The sequence below is a fragment of the Tyto alba genome, unplaced genomic scaffold, assembly GCF_018691265.1.
Source record: "Tyto alba isolate M040663 unplaced genomic scaffold, T.alba_DEE_v4.0 Super-Scaffold_3, whole genome shotgun sequence".
NCBI lineage: Eukaryota > Metazoa > Chordata > Aves > Strigiformes > Tytonidae > Tyto > Tyto alba.
The window spans coordinates 2224657-2239559 of record NW_024881304.1 but is presented as its reverse complement, the minus strand read 5'-3'; positions in this window follow the sequence as shown (position 1 = coordinate 2239559).

The following is a 14903-nucleotide window of genomic DNA, read 5'->3' as shown; positions in this document are numbered from 1 at the left end:
CAATCAGATAAATAATTGTTTCATGTTAACTCGGACAGAAATCAAATAAAAGAAAATAAAGCATCTGTTAGATATAGCTTCACATTTCTCCAAGATTAACTAGACTTTGGATTCTTTTGACAAGGAATTCTGCTGCAAACTTAAGTCTTGTTTTATTTTGCCTGGAAAGTAAATAACATCAGCCACACTGTGCAAATGTAATGTTTCTATATAATGTGCCATGGGAGAAATTTTATATTTCATTTACCATCACCTTGTATCTGTGATTCCTCCACTTTGCAATTTCCGCAATGAATTAATGCTCACTTGAAATGTGACCATTATTTAAAACAGCCAAGTGTCACCTCTTCTATGGAAGCAAAGCAACATGGTTTTAATTCAGTGTAGATTTGGCTTCTTGACAATTTGTTGCTTTTGAATAAGCAGAAAAATAAATTAGTCATGTGCAGTGCTTTGGAAGCAGAAATGCTCATTCTAAAGCTGAGAGCCATTAATAAGCATTCACAGCCTTACAAATGAATAATTGTAGGGAACCCAAATGCTGGCCTAAATTTACAGTATAAATTTAAACACATCATTTAGTCAACAAATTTACTAGAATGTAGGACACAACAAATTCAGAGAAAAATAGATATTAGAAGATGCATTTTGAATTGGTATCAAATTTCTCATCTAGCTTTCCATATTTTCCCTATAAAATAGATCAAATTAATCCTTTGTGTTTCTTTCAAAGCCAAGGTGTACTCTTCACTTGAGGTATTTCAGGTTTACAGTGGTGTGACAAAGTCTCTGCTTGCTTTGTGGACTTGAACAAAATTACCCTAGAAAGTAATTTGCTGTGTTGAATTTTGGCATTAGAAATACATCCAGTGTAGAAAATAAGCATGAATAATGAAATTTAATATCAATATTCTAATCCAGAATATTTTTTATGGAATATGAATTCTTCCTACCTCATCACACTGTTCTGTTTCAGCTGAATTTGTTCTTTATTTACGAAATCCAGATGATCCAAAACCAGGTGAAACAATCCACATATTCTCCTACTTCATAATGCTGTCAGACATAACCTAATTAAATGCTTTGTAAATATCTTAGCCGTCCTCCTGCCAACACAACATCGCTCCTAGAAAACTGTTTGCTATTGCTTTGTCCCATCAATTTTTCACGTGTCAAGCAATGGGCCTTTTGAGACCAGCTTTTTATCTAAATAATCATGTTGCTAAAAGTTTTACCCCTATTATTGATTTAATCTTTCCTTTTCTTCCAATTTATCTGCTTTTTCTCATTGTGCTTCTTTATGTCTTCCTAACTGCAGGAGAGAAGGACCGAAGGTTGTTCTGAGCTGAGCTCACACTTAAGCTATTCCTACCCAACTCACGCCTGTTAGCAAATTCACAGGTTTCTCAATAGTCTAAAACAGTTCTGATGGGCCCAGGTTTGTTCATCTCGTTCATAAAGCATTTCAAAGCCCACTCTAAGAGTGATTATTTCATTCTGAAAGCAGCATTATCTTATGTTAACAATAAAGTCCAATTATTAGTGGCTGAATCTTAAATTATAAGGTAACGAGGTAAGGTTACTGTCTTGTGACACCCCCCTGAACACATTTTGACAAGGACTTGCATTTTAATTTACAGTAATACATCAATGTACACATAAATTAATTGTATTAAAGTAAGCAAAATGAAACCTTGGTAATGAGACTTCCCTTCTCTCCTCACATTTTAGAACTTCTTGTAGATGTATGAAGAGAAACCTCCCAGTTTCTGTGAAAATCATTGATAACAGGATCTATTGCACTGACTAGCCTTCGTAGCATGCAAGCTTGGTATGGTTGCCATTTTTGAGAAAAGACAGTACGTGTTTGCTCATCACTCCACTTCCGCTTTACAGATTCAAATAACAGAGTTTCCTACGTAAAATACTTCCATGGTATTTTCCCAGATGGCAGGTCACAAAGTTCAGACTCCTCCAGGCCCCAGATTTCATTGAGACAGGCAGTGTATTATTAACTGGATAGCACAAATGGTGGAGCTGCTGCAGGGGTGCTACAAGATCTATCAAGAGAGGGAATGTGCTCCAGAGAACAATCCTCATTACCAGCGACCACTTCTCTGTGCCTAAACTAGTAGCAAAGGTGGTGCAATACTGTATTCTGTGTCACCTCATTATTTCTGGGTTGTAAGCGGTAGGAAATGAGACCACTAAACAAACTTTCCATTCGCTATTCATACTGTGGTAAACCAAAGCCTAAATATAGCAGTCACCATTAAACAGCTTGACACTGACTGTCTTGGTGACTTCAGTTACCATGGCATCTCTTTACATAATACCATTCTATTAGATCTACTGCAGAGTGGTGAATACTGGGCTTCTAAGCTTTTTACGTGCACATTCTTATAAGGTATAAAGAGAAAAAAAAAAAAAAAGCCTCAGACAATGCACCGTTTAACAAAATATATTTCCTTGAGTTTCCTAGAATAAGCTTCTGAAATGTTTGCTTGGTGTTAATCCCTTTAAATTTAAATAAGGAAAGGCAAATATGACCCTAAGACATTTGAGCCTCAATATACAAAGTTTCTGGGTTTTTTGGCTGTCCAAGTGAAGACACTAAAAGTGAAACTCATCTTCAAATTGCTGAGTACACATCTTCAGATCACTTGCCTAAACTGCTGGGTTGAGAAGCCAAAAACAAACCTGCAGAGTTGCCAGTCAACTGAACTGACTGACAGCTAAAAGGGAAACAAGCATTAAATCAATTCAACCACTCCAATACCTAAAATATGTTAATCCCTAACATAATGATTAATGAAGGCTTAGAAACATCACATTGAAACAGACGTAATTTAAAAGATGACTAAAGAATGAAAAGGTATGTTGAGTATTTAAGAGTTCTCTAAGTGGGAGACTTGCAAATCTAATCAAAAAGAGTGTGACTAATTCTGACTTCAGACATTCATATTTTCAATCTTTTTAATAGCTCATTTTCACTCCCACATACAGATGCTGTACATGTTTAATAATCCTTATACTTTTAGTAATTCATAGCAACAAGCAATCTTACGGAGCTACAACCAGACCAGGAATTTAAAAGTCACGTCCATGCAATAGGAAAATGCCATACAGCAAGTTACCTCAGCCTGTGCCTGACATAGTTTGTCTGACATTACGATTCCATGAATTATAGCTTTTGTTCAGTTAATATAATCCTGAACCTCACCTTAAATTTCTTGGCTTTCATTTCACAAAGTTTCAGTGTTGTTTCCTGAAAAAAAAAGTTAAGATGTCCATGCAGTACATGGGTCTGATTAAGAAATAAATACCATTCAGAAGTTCCTAAGCATACTATAAGCAATGTTCTGTAATTCCCAACAACTTAGTGAATCAATAGGGCTGTCTAGGACTCATTTACAGAGTAACTGTCACAGGTGGCTGATTGGCCAGTGGTTAAAATTGAATTTAGGCTTGTTACAATTCAGAGCACATTCTATTTACTCCATATTAAAAGACAGATTATATTTTCCAAACTATCTCGTGTAACCTTCTTGCCACATGTCATAGCAGTAATAAAGCCAGATTAAATGCTGACTAGGGGCTCTGCTTTAAAAAAATAGGTTTTTGACAGAACCTTCCACCTAAACCCCAGGTGTTTGTATTGCTTGGCAGCTATCACAGCCCTCAATCATCTTTACAGGTGTGCAGGTTCAGGTTCTTTTGCTCTGCTTTTTTGCTTATCCACAAACCTTTAGGAGCAAGAAAACAAAACCACCTCTGTGTGGCCAAATACATAACTGTATATTCCCAAACCAGAAAATGGATGGCTACACCACAGTTCGTCATTAGTTGCCAAGGTGATTAAAAACAAACCAGACTCCTGCTTCAGAGGCCACCATTGTTCAGAAACTCCATGTAACCTGGTGGACATCTGAATGTGGTACAGTTCCTCTGTCATTTTGCACCAGTTAAGCAAAGTTGGTCCTCCCCTTAACACACTACCTCATCCAGTCCCATGGAAGGTTTCCCCTAAAGCTCCCAAACACTGATAATCAAGGGCTGCTGCAAGACACCAGGAGCTGGACACCAGTAAGTTATTTACACAGAGCTCAGAAGTCCCCACAGAGAAAAGGCGAACAAGACAAGATGTCCTGAAAGAGTCCTGTCCTCTTTCCTGATGTCCTGCTGCTGAAATTAAAAGACTTGCAGCTTCCATTACTCTGTTTTGCACAATTCAACTATGTAGCAGTTGCATCTCCTACTATACCCATAGTATCCTCTTTTTTTCTCTCCTTTTTGTCATCTTTTCTCCAAAAAAGAAAGCTGAAGCCACAAAGCAAAGCAGCAGCAGGAGGAACCTCATGACATCCACTCCATCCTCTACCACAATCCCCAGAGCGCCCTGGGATGGAGCACTGGTGAATAGGAATGTCTCAGGCAGGGCTGTACATGCACACAGACACACACCAGTTTAAACAAACAAGTCAATATAGTGGTGATGAAAACAGCTCAGTCCTGGGCTACAACTGAACCGAGTGCTCAAAGCAGAAACTTTGGCTTGCTGGGTTTTCTTATGCCTGCCAATTCTCGCACCGACAAAAGAACAGACACCCCTTTTTGGGCTTAAATGACCCATGTATTTTTGAAAGTATGACTGCACTAAAAACCTTTTCTATGTGCTCATCCAACAATGCAGAAGTTTATATGTGAACAACTGCTAAACAGTAGTTTAGCTGAAAAGCCCAATAGACAGTTACTTCCACTACATTTTCTTTATGTTCTTTAACTGTAGCAAAAGAATATTGATATTTTTAAGCCAAGAAGACTAGGGTCTGGGTAGGCGTTTTACTATGGGATCAAACATTAACCAGGCATAATCCTATGGCTTCAGAACATCAACCTCTGCATCAGCTACACGAGCAGCAAACACGTGTAGCTGTAATTCATGCCTTACACCTCACATCTAAACTGCTAAGATTACTCTACTGTCAGCCTCTCACATTGGACATATTCTAGCCGAAATACATCCTGAATGCATAAGAAACATTCTGCAGAAATCTGAACTGCATATATTTCTGGATCAGATTTTGCAGTCATGTCTTTAAATTCATCTTTTACAAAATGGCAAACACTGTGAAAAGGATTTAGCTACGCTGCAATGCAATGAGCAGTACTAACCAACTGGAAGAATTTAGAGCAAGTCACCTGCCTCATTCTAATGAACTATTTAGCAATTTTTTCCCCAAAACTTAGCTGAACCTCTAAGAAAAAAAAAAAAAAATACAACCAGCTTAAATCATGTACAATAGAAGAAATACACTTCTGGGTATGCCAAAACCCTCAACTCATTTAAATTCATAAATGAATAAACACTAGGAAAAACTTTACATCTCTTGTCCAAAAACCACTGAAAAATAGTTCTTAAGTGTTAACAGTGAATGCTTAACATCAAAAAAAATATGCAAAATTATCATTGTTAATTATGCTGCGGACCACAGAAGTACGAACGGAATGTTTTATTACTTAAATAAAATAAAAAGGCCTGGATTCCTCCCTCCAAATTCCATCTTGCGTTTCAATTCAACCTGCAGTCAGCATTCTCCTCACATCAGATATCATGAAATTATGACCTCAGCTATTCACAAAGCCAGAAAATCAGGACTTATATGGCCTCAAACACTCCAAAAGATATTATTAACGATTTGATGCTGATTGCTGGATGCCTTAAAAATTAACTCTCACAGGCTTCAGTCTCTCTGAACTAATTTCAGTAACTACTGTGAGAATTTCTCTGCCTTTATTCTCCTGGTGATATGGAAACACCTGATGTCTGATCCTGAATTTACAGAGGACTGGAAGCTCTCGTTAAACTGACTTACTACACATGAATTTAGTCCCTTCGTCAACTACAGATGGGGCTGTGGTGGCAGAGATGCTTAGAACAGCAAGGTGACAGCTGAGAAAATACCTAACAAACATCGCTTAATGTTGGCTCAGACAAATGCAACAAATTTAAATTGCTTGTGCTCAGTAGTGATTTTGCTAGTAGGGCTGTTAATAGAAAAAGTGAAATTTAGCAATTAGGATAATCTCAGGCATCTCTAAAAGCATAGGAGTATCCACAACAGAAACTTTACCAATTCCTTGTCCAACCTGAGCTATGGAGCACAAAGTCCATGTAAACTGAACACAGCACTTGTCAAGTACTGCCAACTGTTTCTGAATTGTTTCAAGAAATCCATGACTTTATTTCAATGAACTTGGCCAGTGGTGTTAACTCACAGTCTAGGTGTTCACAAACAGATCTGTGAGCAGGAAGAAACAAGGAAATGAGAATTTAGGTTATCCACATTATTTGTCCATGAAGTGTGTTCTTGATATTTTGGGGGGCATTCATCAGCATGATCAATCTTTCATCTATTCTTTTAAACTCTGTCCCCTCCCTCCAAACATGTAGAAAAACTTGTATTAACTCAGAAGTTGAATTTTTTTCTTTTTTTTTTTTTTTAAACCAAGTCTTCTGTACAAATGCTTTATCTGAATGGACAGCAGCTCCAAACTCTTCAGCAACACTTTGCTAGTGCAGATAAAAAAAAAAAATCTGTCCTAACAGAGGAGAGATTTTTCATTGTTGGCTATTAAAGCACTGAAAAGCTCCAAATTGCCACCAAGATTGCAAAACAAAAGCTTGTGAGTGCTACAGGCAGCACTAAAGAAAGCCAGTGCCCTCAAGTTCTGCCTTGTGCCTACAAAGATCTCATCAGAACTGACAGCTGCTTTTCCTGACAAAAGATGTTTCAGTCGGGTAATGCAAGTGTACGTCAGAGCCGTGTATTTCCACCCGTGCTGCCTCATCCATTCCCAGTGGCCTTCTGTAGGTAGCAAACACAAAAGGGAGAGAGAGCTGGCCAACAAAAACATTCTTAGAGAAGGGAGAATAGCTGCTGATAAACATTTGGATTTGGCTGGGGAGAAAAGATTTCCATTTCAGGGCATATCAGATCATTGCAGCAGCTTTTGAAGGGTCATCAGAATTCAGAGAAAATCAGAACCAACAGAAATCAAGACTATGCACGTCCCTTTGCATGTGTTTGGCCTGATGAAGGTCAGCTACAAGAGGAATTAGGAATTAATAGCCTCTTGAAATCACACTCTTGCCTGATAGAGCCAACCAAGTTGCTGGGAGCTGTCACCAAAGGCTTTGTTACAAGTCCTTGGTTGATTGTAAAAATGCCCACAAAGAACAGACAAGCGGTTGAAGCAAAGTCATTCAAAGTTTCCATCAGTTGAATGTGCTTGCAGTATATTGCAATGGTTAAAATGACTAGTTTTTGCTAGCAGTAAATACTGAGATGACAAAAAGCAAATGATGAATTAGTTGAATAGAAAGTCCAACACAGAGAAGTGAAGGGCAGATTCATTTTACACAGCACACATGCTTACCCAGGACATGATGTGTTTGCACAGCCTCAGCACATTTCCCCCTGCACAAAGTTTGGTGCTGTACCTGCCCGAGGCGAAGGGCACATTTCCTCGCAAAAGCCGCCAGTTCACATCTCTCACAACTCCGATCAAAATGCATTCACCGAATGAAACAGAAATAAAAGCGTCATCTCGATACTGCATTTAGTGATTCAGTGAACCGGATGTCAGGTCACATACTTGGTGACTGCTGAATCAATTAGCCCATTAGGAGGAATTAAGTGTGGCCAGCTTTACGTGTACTGTAGGAAAAGAAAAACTGGAATTTGAAAAAAGAAAACACATTACATTTACTCATTCCTCTTGACTGAATATCTTTTAAGCTAATGCAACAACACACAGAACATTCAAACACAGGGACAAACAATACCCATTTGCGTAAGGTTCAGTAAGTCAGACCTCACTTCATCTTGTTACTGAACTGCCCAATAGAAGTTGTTACTGAGTTTAAATTTCATATAAGATTTACTCCTAAAAAGGAAGAAAATTCTTAGTGCTCTTTATTGGTAAAAGCAGTTTTGATCTTCCTTAAACTGCAATCGCTCAATTTGCAAACAATCCTGCCAGAGAAGAAGATGACTAAGCTTTTCTCTCTGAACATGCAGTATTTGTCTGCAGGCTCGATCCACCCATGGGACTTGGTGTAATCTGTCTGGGTGAGGGGCATTAAGCAACGTTTAACAGCACAGACACAGGTGTCTCCTCTCCCTGAACTGGCAGGGGCTCACTGGCAGCACCAGTAACAGCCCTGCCACCCCCCTGCTCTCAGCTGGACACTGCCTAACAACTACCAAATTCTGAGCTGCAAATTATCACTGGTAAACTACACCTCTAGAAATCAGTTCATTCTCCCAGCACCTTTTGTACAAGCTCCCTTTTCATATCCCTGGAAAATATTATCCATCACATTAGTAATTCATAATGATTACATAGCAGTTTTCATTTGTAGATCTCATTGCTCTTCATGAGAAGTGGCAAATATTCTATTTTCAAGATATGGAAGCAGCTCAAGGAGAATCAGTGCTTATTTCAGGAAAAGAATCCAGGTCTACTGAGTTGCAATCAAGATGCTTTTACTGTGATAATATTTGTTAAGGCATTTCAGACAATTATATCTGGATCTGAGCATAAAAATTTCCTTAACTCATGGGCACATACCTGTATCTTGCAGCTTTTTAGGAAAAAAAAAAAAGACGGTGAATTTTCTATGTGCACATTAACAATATATTGGTATTGATTTAAAATGCAGCAGTACAAATTTGAATTGCGCAGACATACTTCCATCTCTTAAAAAAATTCAGCCTCTTTTAAAGCATGTCTTACTCTCACGTTGGTATTCCATTAAAAAAGGGTCAAGGAGTGGTCACCTCAAGACACAATAACATTTTCAAATAACTTTATAAGTGCAAAAAGTGAAAACAGAGCTAGAAATGCAGATCTCCAAGAAACAGCTTGATATAGCTTCTTTCAATGCATACTTGTTCTGAAGATGAAATACTTGCTTTTAGAACATCTTTGATTACAAAACAAATGTACAGATTTGAGATAAAACAGTTTATGCCTTATTAATAATCAAATGTTAGATGTTGGAACCAAAGGTTCAAGGATGTCAGAAGAATAGAAATGTTTTTTAAGATATTATACAAATAGTAAGATTGGTGATTTCTGGGTCGTTTTGTAAACATTTCACAACACGATTTAACAAATTGCCGGTACAAAAGCTGAGTACTCCTTCGACAGAACAGGTTTTGAGCAAATGATGCTTTTTTTTAATTGCATAAAGCCACGTTTTTATATAACAAATCTGAATGAGTGTTCATAGATATCTGTAAAAACTTTTTTAAAGCAACTAATAAATTTTCCACCGATTGTGGGACAAGGTTGTAAGTTTGGCTTGTAAATATTTAGCAGACATGATAAGACAGGATTATGTGTGACCACTGCAACGTTATGTCTCCTTTCCATAGTGCCAGCAAAACATCAACCATTGTTTCAATGGACTTAGCCTTTACTTATGTAAGAGATTCAGGAAAAAAAGAAAAAAAGAAAAAAAACCCACACCAGCAAACCCAACACTACAGCACAACAAACCTCATTGATTTCACAAGATGTGACTGCTAAGAAAAATGGCTTTCATCACACTTCATAATAAATTTATCTAAAAAGTCATTTGTTTAAAGTATTGCCTCAGAAAGCTCCCTTGAGACATGCCACTTTGATGGCACTCTTTTCATTATTCAAATATAATGAAGTGATTCTGCATGGTTATGCTGGACTATAAATCACTGCTGTAAAAAAAAAGCATGTTCAGCATGTTAACAGACCAAAGATCAGATTTTGAAGAGTGTTTTATTATTGCATATGCACTTTATCTCTTGCACATACATACCAGATAGCAGCTTTTCCAAATTCCATCATTATTAAATTGGGGAGCTGACGGGAAGAGAAACTTTAAACAGGGACTCATATTTTGCAGTTCATGTCCAGTGCTATTGCAAACACACAGTTTAAAACCTGCCTGCAGTCTCACACATCCACACCGAAATACTGGAGAAAGTCAGCAAAAGGAGAATACTAGCAGTAGTATTTGTTGCAACCAACTTCTGGTTAACAAAGAATTATACACACATTAATGGCTACATCTAATTGGCACCTTAAGAAAATGGAGAAAAATCAGCTAATATGAAAACGCTCTTTCGGAAAAAAAGTAAAAGGAGTCTAAAAGGACTTGTCTTCTTTCCAAAGCTGTCAGGAATTTTTTCTTTTTTAAATAAATTTATATCCAGTTTTATAACTGAGCAAATGTCAAATACTTTCCTAAGGTTGCAAACCAAAACCCAATGGCAATCTGTTTCACACAGTGGATTATCCAGAGTGAAAATAATTCTAGATTTATAGGACAATTTTTTTAATTTAGTCCTGGTCATGCCTCACAGAAGTTTGGAGCTTTCAGTTCTTTAAGAAACACTTCACTGAAAATGAGCAGGATCCCCTTTGTCAGTGCCATACAGACCGTAAGAATGTTGGATTACTTCAACCAGGTGAGAAACTAATTAAAATTATAACCTTCTATTATCAATGTAAGCTAGCAGTGATTACTTTCTAGGCATGGAGGGAACAAACCTTCATGACTGTATATGGCCCACTGCATGGTTTGCTTCCTTTTTCCTATGAATTTGTTCCTGAAAAAAAGGTGTGGATTACTGAACAGTCTAGCCAAGCCCCCTACCAACCTCAAGTAAGTTCAGTGCTGCAGTTTTACCTTGAAGTTTATGACTTCATGTGAATAACAGCATTTTTAGGGAGATCATAGTAAGATTTAAAGCTGTACAAAGAGTATCAGTGAAGTGCAACCAAATTATAGCATATATGATAACCCGAATAAGGCACTGATATTGTGTACTTCACTTCTGCATGAAAAAGTTAAGATCAGTAAGAGCAGATAACAAGAAAGTTTCAAAGACTGCATTCTAGTTAATAATGGCTTTCTTTTATCAATTATGCAGTTTGTATTTTTATTACCTTTCAATACTATATCATATATTCATTCATATCTTTAAAGACTGAACCAGGAGATACAAAGAACATTACCACCACAGAAAGAGACCTAAACTACAAGTAATATAATGTAAGATAAAGTATTTCAAGACTTCATAAAATCATTTCAACATTAAGGATACAAATAGGGAATGTATGCCAAGTAATTAATCATGGTGGAATGCCATTTAACCTAACTGACAGGAAAACCTCAAAGATGAATGATATTTATAGTGGAAATCATGAAAGATTAGTGCACTTTTACCAGACTTCCTAAAAATGAGAGATCCAAAGGGTGACAAACAGAAGATCTGAAGATCGGGAGATCTGCTTAAATCTTAACAGCAACTGCAGTACTGCACATAGTTAACAGTTCAAATTACAACAGGCTGAGAAGCTGAATAAAGCAGGCAACGTGAAAGCTGAGTCGGTAACCAATTCAATGTTGTATGAGAAACTTCCATACTCGATAAATTTTGGAAAACTCAACAGAATATGTGTCCTATCTAATACCACTGGCGTCAAAAGAGATAAATGCTTGATTTGACCAAAGAAATTCAGTTGGCTGATACAGAAGCAGCCAAATTCTGCTTACTATTTTCAGGGGCTGCACAGATGTCAGTGAGAAAAGTTACTAACTTCTCACCCATATTCACACACAGGGGATAAGCCATACTTTTCCAAGAAAACCTTGCAGATTTTCTGTACAATACTCCAAAATATTGATGCTGTGTAAATAAGTCTGAAAAAGAAAGAAAGAAAGAAAAAGGTATTAAAATAAGAAAACACTTTAAAACCAGATTTCTATTCTTAAGTGTACAGAACTAACAAAAAATACCACTATCACTGAAGAAATCAGAGGAAGATAGAGCTGGGCATATTAGGAGGAAGACTATTGATTATGTATGTTATATTATCTTACCAGCATCCCTCAGTTGTTCCTCAAAATTTCAACCCTTACAGGTTTCAGCCTGGACAGAATCTCCGTATCTATACAGGAAAGAAAAACCCATACTCAAAAGTCCAGGAGTAGGGTAAAAGCACTGAGCAAAAAAACCCAAACCATTCTCAATGCTTTCTTTCCTATCAGTTCTAACCCTCACTCGGATACAATCCTTCCATTCTCTTGTGTTTTTTTAGAGAAACAATTTAGGTTGAAATATTTTGGGGAAAGGACCAGTGACCTGAAAAAAGAGTTCAGGAAAGTACAGATGGTTGTTTCCTTTTCACACTCAAAACAGGCCTTCTGCTTAAAACAAAGGGACAGTAACATACCTGTACGTCGGGATTATGCATTTCTAAAATGTAGTCCTAGCAACGTGCATCTCCAGTGTCCCTTCAGCAGAGTTTGGCCACCCAAGTCCTCAAAGGCATTTCAGGATGACCCCTCAAGCTCAGCTAAATGGCTGCAACTAGGCCAGGGAAGAACACTTCACTGAAAGTCCGTCCCACGATACCCATCTCCATGCACCATCTGTGAAACGGGACTGGGGCTGATGGTGCCCGACATTTGCCAGTAATGATGGCAATGATTAAAGCACACGATGGTAAGCACACTTTGGCCAAGGAGGGGGAGAGCTCATTTCCAATTCCTCCTCAGGCGAAGAGGTGAGGACACACACACATACCAGAGGACAGAAGCCTGACCTACCCGCTCCGACTCGAGCTGCTACAGACCACAGTTCCTCCATTCCTCTGTGGAAGCAGGACCACAGTGTCGTTAGGCATGTACTTGCTGTGCCCTGCATTCAGCCTGACTTTGAATGTTATTACCCATTTACAGTACAGCACAAGGGGTCAAAATCAAACCCTTCACAGAGGTAAGAAATACTGGTACTCCGTTCTGTCACAGGAACAAGGTTAGTTACAAATTTGGCTAATCCCATCTCTCTATTCATATGCACCGTTTCACTCTGTTCAGTTTTACCCTTGCACTCAACATTCCCATCTATATTGAACTGCATATGATAATTTAAACCTTAAATGTTATTTACAAGATCTGCCTCATCTTATAAGGCATTGTGAGAACAATTAAAAAAGAGAAGCAAGCGTGAAGGGCAATGTGGCACACACATATCTACTGCAAGAGCTGATTGAAACATATTCATTTAGGCAAGCTTCTTATTCTTGCAGTGATCAGTCAAATTCATTCACGCTCTAAAACACTAGTCATTAACCACATCGACTACATACTAAAACAAGTGAAGACTGTTATATAATGAAAATCACCAAGTGGCACTTTAGGAGCTTTATGTTTTACAGCAATGAAATTCCACAAGTTTCAAAAGAGCTTTTTACGACTATTAGAAATTAGCCACTAAATTACTACCTGATAAAATTTTACTTACACAAAAATATACACTGAAAAAGCAGAGTGTATTTTTTCCTGGATAAATGAATTCTTAGTGTCCATGCACTGAGAGAAATCTTCCTCAAACTCCAGAATTACAAACTATGCTTCCAAGTTTACAGCATTATATCCCACTGAATGGCCAAAAAATTCTTCAGCAAAGCTCTGAAAGTAAGACATTTTTCAGGATTTTATAACGAAGCCAAGTAACAGAGTATTCCAAGACCCAGTTTACTGTTAAATTAAAGCTGGAACTAAAAAAAAAAAATAAAAATATTAAGCTCCAAGTTTCCAGGCATCAATTTTCAATAGAAAAAAACCACATCTGATACTGCAAACAACACAAGACAAAATTATAAGGCAGGGGCTATAAGCAAGATGGAAAATATTGCTACATGTCAGGATCTTCAACATCAAAATTGCTGGTCATTTCATCTTTTTTTTTTTTCTTAGTAAGATATTCATAAAATCTATGGAAATAGCCCAGGCAACACAGAAGACAAGTCAAGGTTTCTGTTTCCAAGTACAAAAGATCAGACTATTTTAAGTGTAACTCAAGTTAAGGGAGAAGATATAAAGAGCATCACAAAGAGCCAGAGAGCCATAAAACTGTGGGTCCTGAGTCCTTTGCTAGCTCGTTTCCTTGGCTTTTTTCTTTCTTTCATATTTTCCTTCAAAAGAAAACTGCAGTTAACAATTTGTTTCAGTCAGCAGAATAGCCAAAGATAAAAAAGTCAGATCTGGATCCTGATTCAACTTTTGGATTCAAACATTTGTTTGAAGACTACTTCAAACTTGCAGCAACCTATAACATTAATTGATCAACCTTATTTTGAAAACTTTCATTCAAATTCAGTGTTTTATTTTTAGTGTGCTTACTTTCTCAGAAAATAATCGTATTTGTATTAAACTGGGAATAATTTATGTATGTGATCAACACATATTTATTAACAAAGCATACATCATACGGGCCAGGAACCAGTGTTGACTTCAGCATGTTAGGCTAAAAAATAAAAGATGTCTCATCATCAAGGATTTCTCCTAGGACCACCTTCTCCCTTTTTACCAAATATCAGTCAGCAATTTCCCTTCTCCCAGCCCTTCTGATAGGTGTGGAAATTGCTGCCACAACTAAGCAAAGTTTCATCCTACTCCATTTCTGGACTGTAGCACAACAATTATTAAACTGCGACTTATCCCCACAGTTTCCAATGGGATTGAAGTTACACCTCCAGTGTGGTAAACAAACACACTGAATTTTAAAAGATTTAGATAATTTGGATCAGTGTGACTTTCAAATATACACTGAAATAAAGCTAATCAAACCTCTACCAGGCTTGCCAGGTTAGAAAAGGTAGCAAAATTAACCCGTGCAAGGTGCATCAAGCAAGCTGTAAACAAGCATTAAGAGAATGAGCCGGGGGAGGAGAGGAAAACAGAGCGCTTGTAAAGGCTCCCAGAACACTTCCCCTCTATCTCATTCTATGGCCATTTCTAACCACTTTACCCTTAGCGGCTGCGTGCCAAAAGACAAACT